Genomic DNA, 10,889 nt, shown 5'->3' on the forward strand with positions numbered 1-10,889 from the left:
CAAGCAACAAGTCAAATTTTGTTAGAATTTAAATTTTTTTTTTTACAAGGTTTTTAGGATTATATATCTTGACAAATTTCAGAAAAAGGCCAAAATCGAGGCCCAGGATATAAATGCCTTCTTTCTTTTGTAAGATGGGGGCTGCCATAGAAATCCTTGGAAATTTGGGAAAAAACACACAGGGAAATTATGCTTCTACTGATGAGAAGCTGAAGCAATGAACATTATCTTGATTTTTTAAATTGCTGTTAAAATGAGCTTGGATCTAACACAGTTCTACTCAATCGCAGTGATTTCAGTACAGAGTCGGCTGCAGTTCTCCACAGTTTTCCTTGGGGGGATCTCTCTGAGCAAAGCCATGGACACAAGGATCCTGTGCAAGCTTGGAATGACAGAAGTGAATGGCAAAATTAGGGATGAGAAACTTGATTATTGAAACTTGATTTTTGAAACTTGATTATTGAAAAAACTCCCAACTATTCCCCTTGTGAGCACAACTCCAAACAAATTCTGGAGAACATTGGACTGTAAATGTCATCCCAACTGAGGGTGAGTGTCCTGAACCCATCCTGGGCTGGTCTGGGAAAGGAATCCTGGAATGGTTTGGGTGGGAAGGGACCTTAAAGCCCATCCAGTGCCACCCCTGCCATGGTAGGGACATCTCCCACTGTCCCAGGCTGCTCCAAGCCCCGTCCAACCTGGCCTTGGGCACTTTCAGGGATCCAGGGGCAGCCCCAGCTGCTCTGGGAATTCCATCCCAGCCCCTCCCCACCCTCACAGCCAGGAATTCCTTCCCAATATCCCATCTAAACCTTTCCTCTTCACCTTAACACCATTCCTCCTCGCCCTGTCCCTCCATCCCTGATGAAAAGGACCAGGAAGGGTTGGTCTAATACACTTGGCAAATGTCAATCTTTAATCTGGGAAAATAAAATCTCTTATTTAATGGTCATTTCCACCAACTGCTGCATGAAGGATCATCTCCTTTTTGCTTCCAACCCCTCCCTCAATCACACATCTCATGTCCCTCAGAACTTTACTGGAAAACATTCCGATGGCACAAGGAAGGGCTCAGTTTGGGCTCCTCCAGTGAACAAACTGGGCCTTGTTGTTGGAACAGAAGGAAAAACCCCCTCATGTCAGGCTGAGGTTAAGAACACACAGTCTCAGGTGTTCTTTGGAGAAAAAGTAGAATGGTGGGGAAAAAAGGCTCCATTAGGATTGTTGATCCACGTTTTGATGAAAGCTTAAAATGCAAATGAAAAGAGAGAGAATGGGGATGAAGCATCTTTAAACTTACAACAAATCATTTTATATTGATAGAGTCCTGGGCTTAAATCCAAGCCCAGCTATTGCCTTAATGCAGACTGATTTCAGGAGACTTAAAAATAGCCAAGATCCTCTGGTGATTGGCAGCCATTGTGGAGACAGCTGCCAAAGTCAAATTGATTTTTTTTTTCCCTTTTGAAGGACTCCACATAATTTAAGCAAAGCTGCAAATTAAAGCACACACACAGAGATGACTCCTGGATGATTTAAACCACACAGGCCCCAGGAGGGGATCTATTCCTCTAGCCTCACCTTTGAGCAGCACGGGGAAATCGTGGATAAACTGACCCCAAAATGCTGGGAAAGGTCCAAATGGGTGAATTTGCTCTGTGTGATTGTGCCCAAATCAGCTGCCAGGCTGAGCTCTGACAAGGATAAACTCCAGGGCTTCAACAGGCAGCAATTCCGAGTATTCCTCACTATTAACAGCTCAGGATTTCACAAAAACTCAGTGAAAGCCTGAACCTACTCAAGGTAGAGCTGCCCCACGAGGTCACAGAGGCCACACACAAAGTGCAGTTCAGGGCAGTGGGAGCAGGGAAAACTCCAAATGTGGCAAAACTGGAGAATCCCGAGAGCAGCAGGAGGCACAGGCTCAGGTGTGGTGGGCTTTGGCCTTTCCTTGGGTTCAGGTGGGATTGGATTTTGCCTTTCCTGGAGCTCAGGTGTGGTGGGGTTTGGCCTTGAGTTCAGGTGTGGAGGATTTGGTCTTTTCTTGGGTTCAGGTGGGATTGGATTTTGCCTTTCCTCAAGTTCAGGTGTGGTGGGTTTTGGCTTTTCCTTGAGGTTTTGCCTTTCCTCGAGGTCAGCTGTGGCGGGTTTGGCCTTTCCTCCAGTTCAAGTCGGGTGGGTTTCAATTTTCCTTGTGTTAAAACCTCCAGTTCGACCCAGAACATCGGGGGGCAAAGGCAGAGAGGGACTGGGGAGTGATTTAGAACATTTTCTGACTCATGGAGAGCTCTGCTGCTCCCACAGCTCTGCCAGGCTCGTGGGACACTGCTCCCAACAAAACACACGTGGATTCCAGCGTGGAATCCAGGCTCGACCAGTTCCCAGCCGGTGCCGTTGGAAAGCAAAGCCCACCAGGAGCAGTTTCTCTGCCAGGTGCCTCAGGGCACAGCTGCTCCTCCTGGGGTGCAGCCACCCACTGCTGAGAGCTGGCAATATTTTAAATAAACAACACCAGGCCTTGTTCAGTGCTTCAGCAGCAAAAATGAGCACCAACCCCTTCAGGCTGTAGTTATTTACTCTGCCTTGTAGTACTTGGTGTAGAGGTGTTGCAGGTGATGTCTTGGCTACTGCAGAGAGGCAGCAGCCCTTGCTGGGTGCGTCTGAAAATGCCTAAACACAATAAAAAGTCTCTGAAGAAAAGCTCACCAAACTCAATAAAGCTGTGAATCCAGAATTCAGGATATGAAATATTCGGGGGGGGGGGGGGGGTTGTTGTTCCTCTACAGTGCATCTACTTGGGATGTATTTCTCTGGCAAGAAACAATCCCAGCTACGGGCTTAACACTGACAGCTGAAATACAGGTGCCAGCTCTGAAAGTGTTCCTGGCATCCTGAAGACAAAAACCCATGAAGAATGGTTTGGTTCACACTGGTGAGTGTCAATGGTGAGTTTGCACAGGCAAGGACTTGGTGTGCTGAGGTCTCATCCCTCACCCCTCCAAATTTTAAATTAAAAAAAAAAAAAAATTTAGTTTCATTTAGTTTAGTTTTATTATAGATTTTCATGATTTTTAAATATTTTTATTATATTTTTAGCTGGATGCCCTTTGATTTCATTGGGGGTTTTGGTTCAAACCTCAGGCCCTCACTCCTCCGGGTCTGGATTTCCCTTTGCAGCCCAAGCCCAGACTCTCTCCCACTCTTTATTCCAGAATTCCCTTTTTATTACAAACCTTTACCCTGGGGAAGTGGGGAAAGAGCTGCTGGTCTCCATTATAAATTTCCCAATGCTAAATACACCCCTGGTACAATCAGTAAATAGGATCCCTATTAAAAATCCCCTTTTCCCAGTCCTCCAAGGCCATTAAAGCCCATCTATCCATTCCCAACCCTGCCCAGCCCATTAGGAAGGTCAAATATTGCCCAGCAGGTCCCTTTGAGCTCCAAATGTAATTACCCTTCCTGAAAATCCCCCTGCTTGCATTCCTTCTGAAGTCCGTAATGAGATTTTCCTGCAGAAGCTCTGTGGGAATGATAAACCCTTCACATCAGCCCAGCACTAGAAAGGGAGAGCTTTGTCTGCCTCAAATTCATGGCAAGAATGAAAAGTCAGAGAAGTTAATTCGCAATATTCAGGGTTTTGACAAAAGAATCCACCAGCATTTAGTTCACAGAACATCATTAGCTCTCCTATCAATCTGAAAATTATCATTTAGAGGGACATTATTTTAAATAAGCCCCAAACTCCATTTCACCAGGTTTGAAATCTCTCATTCTTGTCAGATGAGAAATTTAGGCAAGTATTACCAGCCAAAAAAACAAGTGTTTAAAGTTGCTGAAACCCTTCATTTATAAATTTCGAAGCGATGAAAAAAAATTACTTTTTATTTGGAAAAAACTGTTCCAGGAAAAATTTAAATACAATTATTTTAAAATCCTCTTTAAAAATAGGGGGGGGGGGGGTAAGATTGGTTTGATTTCTGCTGTCAAACTGCATCCATGGGTTTTTCGACAGCATTCCCTGGATTCTGTCCTCTAAAAATCCTAAATTTTTCTTATCTAACAAACAACTTTTTAACCATTATTTGCTCTGCTCTGCTTTGCTCAGCCAGAGAATATCAGGCATCATTTTGGAAGGAATGAGAATATTCAGAGGTTTTTATTTCCATATAAGCTAGGAAAAATCCCAGATAAAATGGCCTTGGCTGAGTAATTAATACCTCCCATCACTTTGACAGACAATCCAGCCAAGACTGACAGGCAGGAGGCAAAGTTCAAGGGATGCCAGTGGGAAGAGGCCATAATTAACTTTTTAACATCTTAATAGCTCTTAAAGAACAGGATTCAACATCAGAGCCCACCTCAGAACTGTTCCAGAACCTGCTAATCCCAGTTGGAGCTTGGAGCAATGGAAACCAGGAGAACAATTTAAATAGGAAAAAAAATTTATAGAAATAGGGAAAAAATACAGAGACAGGAAAAGAAATTAGAGAAATAGGAAATAAAATTATAGAATTAGGAAAAAAAATCTGTTGTAAATGGTTTGTCTTGAAAAATCCAGGTTTTGGACTGGCTGTGTAGGGGGAGGAGACCTCTCACTACATGGAAATAAAACTGAGATCTGGGATTTCCTAAAGATGTTCCTCAAAGAGAAAAAATTGCACAGGCAGGGCCCGTGTGAAGAGAAAATATTGGAATTTGTGATAGCCCTGGGTAGCCAAGGGGAACACAGAGCAAAATTTGATATTTCCAAATGTATTCCCTGCTCTGCAAACGCCCCTTACTCGTTTTTCACGCAAATTGTGAGAACTCCCTATCAATCCTCAGCAAGCATCTCCCCCCTCTTGTATTTTGTAGGCTAAACCCAACCTTAGTGAAGAAGTTGCTTTAAGGGGCACTTGGCTGTCCTTTATACCTCCAAAAAAGCCAAGTAAGAACTCCCCCCCCAACTCCAGCCTATTAATGCAGCGTTTCCCATCTCCCATTAATGTCACGGGCTCCCCTGAGGAATCCTCCTTCACATCTGTTCCATCACAGATGAAGCCTCCAAAGTGACCTTTTCAAGCAGCTGCATGGCAGCAGGGAGGTGCCCCAGCCAGATCCTTGGCAGTGATGGTCAGATACCATTTCCATTTCCACTCGTGTCAAAAGGGATTTTCGTCCTCGTGGAAGGACAAAATGCTGGAAGATGAAAATAATGCTGGGCAAAAAAAAAAAAAAAAAATTAATGTAGTTCAGAACTCACATCAAAAAATCCTCGGGAAATGTTTCCGTTTCTTTATATTGATAAATCCTGTTGTACTGAAATATGGATCAGAGTTGACATGGAAGGGTTTGAATTTCAATTTCAGGTTGAAAAAATGGCATTAACATGATCCGAGGTAGCTCAGTAGCAAAAATCTTCCCTTAAAAACTGTTCCATCAAAAAAGAAACCCGAAATACCCACCTGATCCAGAGTACCCATTTAAACCATTCTTAACTGGTTTTTTTTACATTACACAAGTAGTTCTCCCATTTAGCTGCTCTTCCATGACTAGTGCTGCTGCCAAGGCTGAATTCTCTGGATTCCCTGGCAGGATCTGCCTTTATTCCCCCCAGAACCCCTGGATCCAGTGATTTTCTCCCAGTTTCCCATCTCACTGTGCTGGTTTCTGTTTCACTCTGACTTCAGTCACGTTGTTAATGAGGCTCTTTTTCTTCCTTTCACAGGAGATTTTGTTTCTGCCAGGACTACTTTAAATCATAAAAACACAGAATCAGGGAATCCTGGAGTGGTTTGGGTTGAGAGGGACCTTAAAGCCCATCCAGTTCCACCTCCCTGCCACGGTCCCAGGGAGCTCCAAGCCCCGTCCAGCCTGGCCTTGGGCACTTCCAGGGATCCAGGGACTTTAAAGATCCTTCCAGCTGAAGTTGTCCCTTATTCCACTTTATTTTAGGTGCATGGAAGAGCTTCTGTCCATGATTTTGGGTGCTGAACATAAAGTCCAGAGGAGATTTGTGCCAACACTGCTGTGCTGGGAACATCCATAGGAAATCTCCCTGGGACCTCTGCAGCCTTTATCCCCCAAACCACTCCTTTTCAGTGGAAATTTTATTTCCATCACCCATCTGATTGTATAATGATTATCAGCTCTGGATTATTAAATTTCCATCCCTCCTCCAGACTGCTGGATAGGAGGGAGGGGGAAAAGAACCCTTTAACTGAGTCCAAGGCCAGCATTTAATACTCTCTTCAATACCAGCCTATCAATGTTGGAGGCCTCTGTGATTCTTTTTAAACTGTCAGTTAACAAGAATTATCCTTGTAAACAAACAAATCCTTGTGTGAACAGGCTCTTTTGATACTTAGGAATGAGGCTAAACAAGCACTGAGGAACATCTGAAGTCTGATGTTTTAATCAAAGCCTGGTTTCCGTGCTGCTCCTGAGCTGGGAGCTCACAGCAGCTCTCAGGCACCTCCCCACAGGCCTTTATTCTTCAATGCTGTATTAAAAGACAGTATTTTATTAAAACTTGGGGGGATCAGGCTTAATTGTGCCTGCAGAACTCTCTATGCACCCCTCTCTATGAAGGAATTCATTCACAACTTGCCTGTGAGTTTTGGAGAGCCCCCCCTTCCTCCACCTGCTTTGTAGAGCGATTAAAAGAGCTGGAATCAGTTAAAGCTGCTGAGGTTTAACTGTTATTTCACCGATTATCACCAACAAACTGAGCCTCCCCTATCCAAAAATTGGGACTTTGGTGCTCTGATCTCATGGACTCGGGTGCTTATTGTGCTTTGCAAGTCTTAATCCTGCTGCACTCTGCATTTAGGTGATGCAAATTTATTCTTCATTAACAAGAACCAGTTCTAGAATTAACTTCAATAAACCCAAACCTTTCTTACACACCTTCTTCTCTGCTTGGGCAGCGTTATCATGAGGTTAGAACTTATGAGGAACACAGAGAAATTACATTAATTAACATTTGAGGTCAAGACAGTAGCTTTGAACAAGGTTAAGTAAAATATGAGAAGTCCCAACATAAAATCTCAGATGTTAAAGGTCTAAGACACTCTGTAGAAACACAAGCACAGCTCTTAAGAGGCTAAAAACCCCACACACTGCTCTTAAAGGACCAGCTGCCCCAAAGCTCGTAAAAAATGTGGAGTTTTGGTTTTATTTGAGTGCTAAATTTGGAGGAAAAACTCCCTGTTCAGTCTGGGAGATGACAGGGGTGAGGTTAAATCTCTATTAAACTTTTCAGATAAGAAGTAATCAATTTCCATAAAACAGAAAATCTGCTGTCAGGAGACTCTTCTGAGGATGAGAATTTAGGGTCAGAAAAAAAATGGATCGAATTAGCAGTGACAATAATTGAGGGGAAATATTGGACAATTGTGTAAAAATGGCACTGAGGGGTGGTTTTTTGCTAGTTTAATAACTCAGCTGAGACTGGACCTGCAGAGCAAATCTTCCTCAGGGGGGTCTAAAATCTGAGTCAAACACAGATCCTGCCTGGCTGGTGGGAATTTTCCTTGAGAATAGCAGAAACAGACAAAAATTCCTGTAAAAACATGTGTACCTAGTAAAAATTATGATGAAAAAAAATGTCTTTCCAAGACAAAAAACCCACAGCACCATGTGTTGGTTTGAAAGACAGGTGTCTGCTAAGGAAGGCAGGAGCCTCCCTTGGAATGGCAGATGCGACCCCCCCTTCCCTCCGAGTTATTATAATTTTGAAGTCAAGGGGCTTTTAGGGAAAGATGTGGGAAATAGGAATAACAGTTCTTTACTATTATATATCTCTATGTGTATAACCAGTCAAACAAACAGCAATAACTCTGGCAGTAACAGCAAACAATCCCAAACCCAGTCCCAGCCTTCTCAGCTGTCAGGTGAAACAAAAGAGTAGCCAGATGCACCCCACTTCTGCAGCCACCCCTTTTGTTTTTCTTAAATACCCAGCAATTTTTCCCCCTAGCAACACGTATGGGGAAAATTCCTTTAACAGAAAAAAAAAATCCAGGAGAGCTCCTAAAACCCCAACACACCATCACCTTTGAGAGCTCAGGTACATGTGGTCAAACATAGGTAAATCTGGTTTGCAGCTCTGAATTACTCACAAATGAATGACTTAACTGTTTTAAGGAAATTGCAAACTTTCATGAAAAGAATTACACCAACTTCTTTCCTTATCACATTCTTCTAAATCACAGAAATCAAAAACTCTGACATTGCTTCACCTGAGAATGTTTTCTTTCCTGAAGTTAATATTTTGATGGCACAGTGGTTTTCTACAGACAAGACAACGCAAGGCTCCTGAGGAACCCTGAGCACAAGCAGCAGTTGGGTCCAACCAACACATTTATCCTCATTTCAGGAAAATCCAAATGGAAACATGGCCAGGTGTCCCTGCTCAGCTTTGCAAGGTGAGGCAGTGCTGGATTTTTGGGAATGCTGGCAGAACTGGGAACACTGGTTTAGGACAAAGCCACACCCAGAGCATTGAACACCACAGGCTTGGGAGTCCTTGGTTTAAATCTGGTCCAACACTCGTTAGGATCAAAGCTAAATTGAGACTTGAGCCGAGATTCTCATGTCATTAAATGTCATTGAACTGGGTGCTGGCCTGGCCCAGCAGCGCCTGGCGTTTCACACACCTGAGTGACAGGGACATCGTGACCCTGCCAGGCTCTGCCGCGGCTTTTTGGGCACATGAGGAGCTCACAAAGAGCCAAAAACTGTGCTCCCAATGACACTGCCCAGTCCCTGGGCTTCCTGCAGTCCCTAAAAGCTGGGACTGACCCTGGAAATGCCTTCCCTTCAAAGGCTGCGCTAGCACATCCTGGCCCGTTCTCCTTGACATTCAATAATTTGTGTCAGAGGTCCCAGGCCGCGGTCCAGCTCTGATGTGGTGATCCCGGTATCATCCAAGTAAAACACCAAAATCACAAGTGGCCCAGTTTCTCTTGTTTCGCCTTCATTTTTGCTGTAGAAGGTGGCTGGAGAAATAAATGGAGAAAGACCCTGCGCTGTGCTGGAGCCTCCTGCAGCACCCAGGTGATGGAAATGCAAACTCAGCCCTCCGGTGCAGCTTTTATTCATCTTTTGAATGAATTGAAGCGCAAATGTGCCAGGGCAGCGCCTCCCTCTGAGCCAGAGGGGCTCAGCACATTCCTGCTTTCCTTGGCCTTTCCTTGAGCCGCAGCCTGGGTGGGTGGGAGAGCTGAAGGGAGAGGATTTACAGGGGCTTGTTCTGGGCTGTCACAGGGAGAAAATCCCTGTCTGGCTGCCAGATGCATTAAACTCCTGATCTCCCCACGGCACAAAATTATCACTGGCATTAAATCTACGCTAATTCAGCCCTCAGCAAGGGGAGGTGATTGAACCCAGAACCTTTTCCAATGTCATTCACAAGCCCTAATTAGAGAAATGCTCCTCTGCTCCCTTCACGTTCCATTAGTAGAGGTATTATTTTAAAATGTATTATTCATATTAATTAGGCAGAATGAGGATAACAAGTTATAGAGAATGAGGAACTGTGCTCAGACATGCCTGGTCCCACTTCATTCTCTTGGAGAAACGCTAAACTCATGTTACAAAGGTTGGTGCTCAGTGTTAATAATGGAAACAGCACAAAAATGTTCTAAGATGAACATTAATTGTAAGGCATAAAATTTCAACCAACTGAAGAGCAAGTTTTTTTTTCCCTTTGTGCTCCTCCCTCCCACACTTCTGGAAAATCAGAATTTCCACCAGTGAAAAAAAATTCCTGTTGGAAACATGGCCTGACATCATCAGAGCAAGTCAAGGAACGCTACAGAAACACAAAAATGCAGGAAATATCTGAATTGTGCTGAGAATGCAGCCGTGTTTTATATGGAATAGGACTTGCAGAGCATTTTTATGTACAGGTCAAGAACACTTTTATAGAGAAATAAGTCTGTATCCTATCACAGGCCTTTCCATTCCTGCTTGGAAAGATTCTCTGGCTGGGCAGATCAGTGGTCGGGGCTAATATGGCAATTTCTGTGTTCTTAGGGGGAAAAAATAAAATGCAGTGCAATAACACACTCGGGGGAAAAATCTAGAAAAACCTAAAAAGTAAAGTAAAACCATAAAAATGGCAATAAATTCATTTTCCCCTCCTGCGTTGCAATAGGGTTTTATGGGCAACATTAAAACTGCAACATGAGTTATCCTTGCAGGACTTACTTGAAAGTATCTGGGACTGGAGCAGGGAACTAAAATCCACCAATCCTGGCCCTGAACCCACTTTATATCCCCACAATTACATTCATAATCCACTCATTTGAACCACCATAGGTATTATTTAGATGTATGCTGGACGTTTGGGCTAAAATAAATTGAAATAAAAATATAATGCAGAGCTGGAAAATATACTCTGTGCAAAGTACTGCATCTCACTGACAAGTACTTAAAAAAAAGGCAAAAAGTAATAAAAATTACTGCTAGAAAAATCAAAGTGTTCCATTCCTAGATTTTATGGGGGCAATAAAAAATGAAAAAGAAGCTCTAGTTAAGCTGGCCTGATGAAGTGATATACAGCCAGAAAGGCATTCAAGGTTGTGTGGAAACAGATTTAAAATTGATATATATCAAATACAATAATTCTGGTGCATATTAAGTAGAGTCTAGCTGGGATGTTCGTGCAGACTTGCACCAGATGATTGTAAATTAAATAAAAAAATAAAGCCCCAGCTGGACAAAACTGGGATGGAGCTGTTAAGAGCAGCTTTACCCCATTAAGAGGGGGCAGCTGAGCAACACTGGAAATTTTGTTTATTTTATTTTCAGGAGTGTCTGGAAGGACCTATTTGATTTCATTTTTACCATCACAGGAGCTGAGAGTTGATGAGGATTTTGTGTTCATTCAACGCAAGTGG

The 10,889-nt window shown here is 43.3% G+C and overlaps 1 long non-coding RNA gene across 1 annotated transcript; it reads left to right on the plus strand.

Annotated features, from left to right (window-relative positions):
* The first annotated feature begins 2,091 nt into the window (after positions 1 to 2,091).
* LOC138121792 (uncharacterized) lies at positions 2,092 to 6,979 on the plus strand. Its single transcript, XR_011156264.1, has 3 exons — positions 2,092 to 2,175; positions 2,787 to 2,932; positions 5,938 to 6,979. It is a non-coding gene; the product is annotated as an uncharacterized lncRNA (long non-coding RNA).
* The last annotated feature ends 3,910 nt before the right edge of the window (positions 6,980 to 10,889 follow it).

This window comes from Aphelocoma coerulescens, chromosome 22, assembly GCF_041296385.1.
Source record: "Aphelocoma coerulescens isolate FSJ_1873_10779 chromosome 22, UR_Acoe_1.0, whole genome shotgun sequence".
Lineage (NCBI taxonomy): Eukaryota > Metazoa > Chordata > Aves > Passeriformes > Corvidae > Aphelocoma > Aphelocoma coerulescens.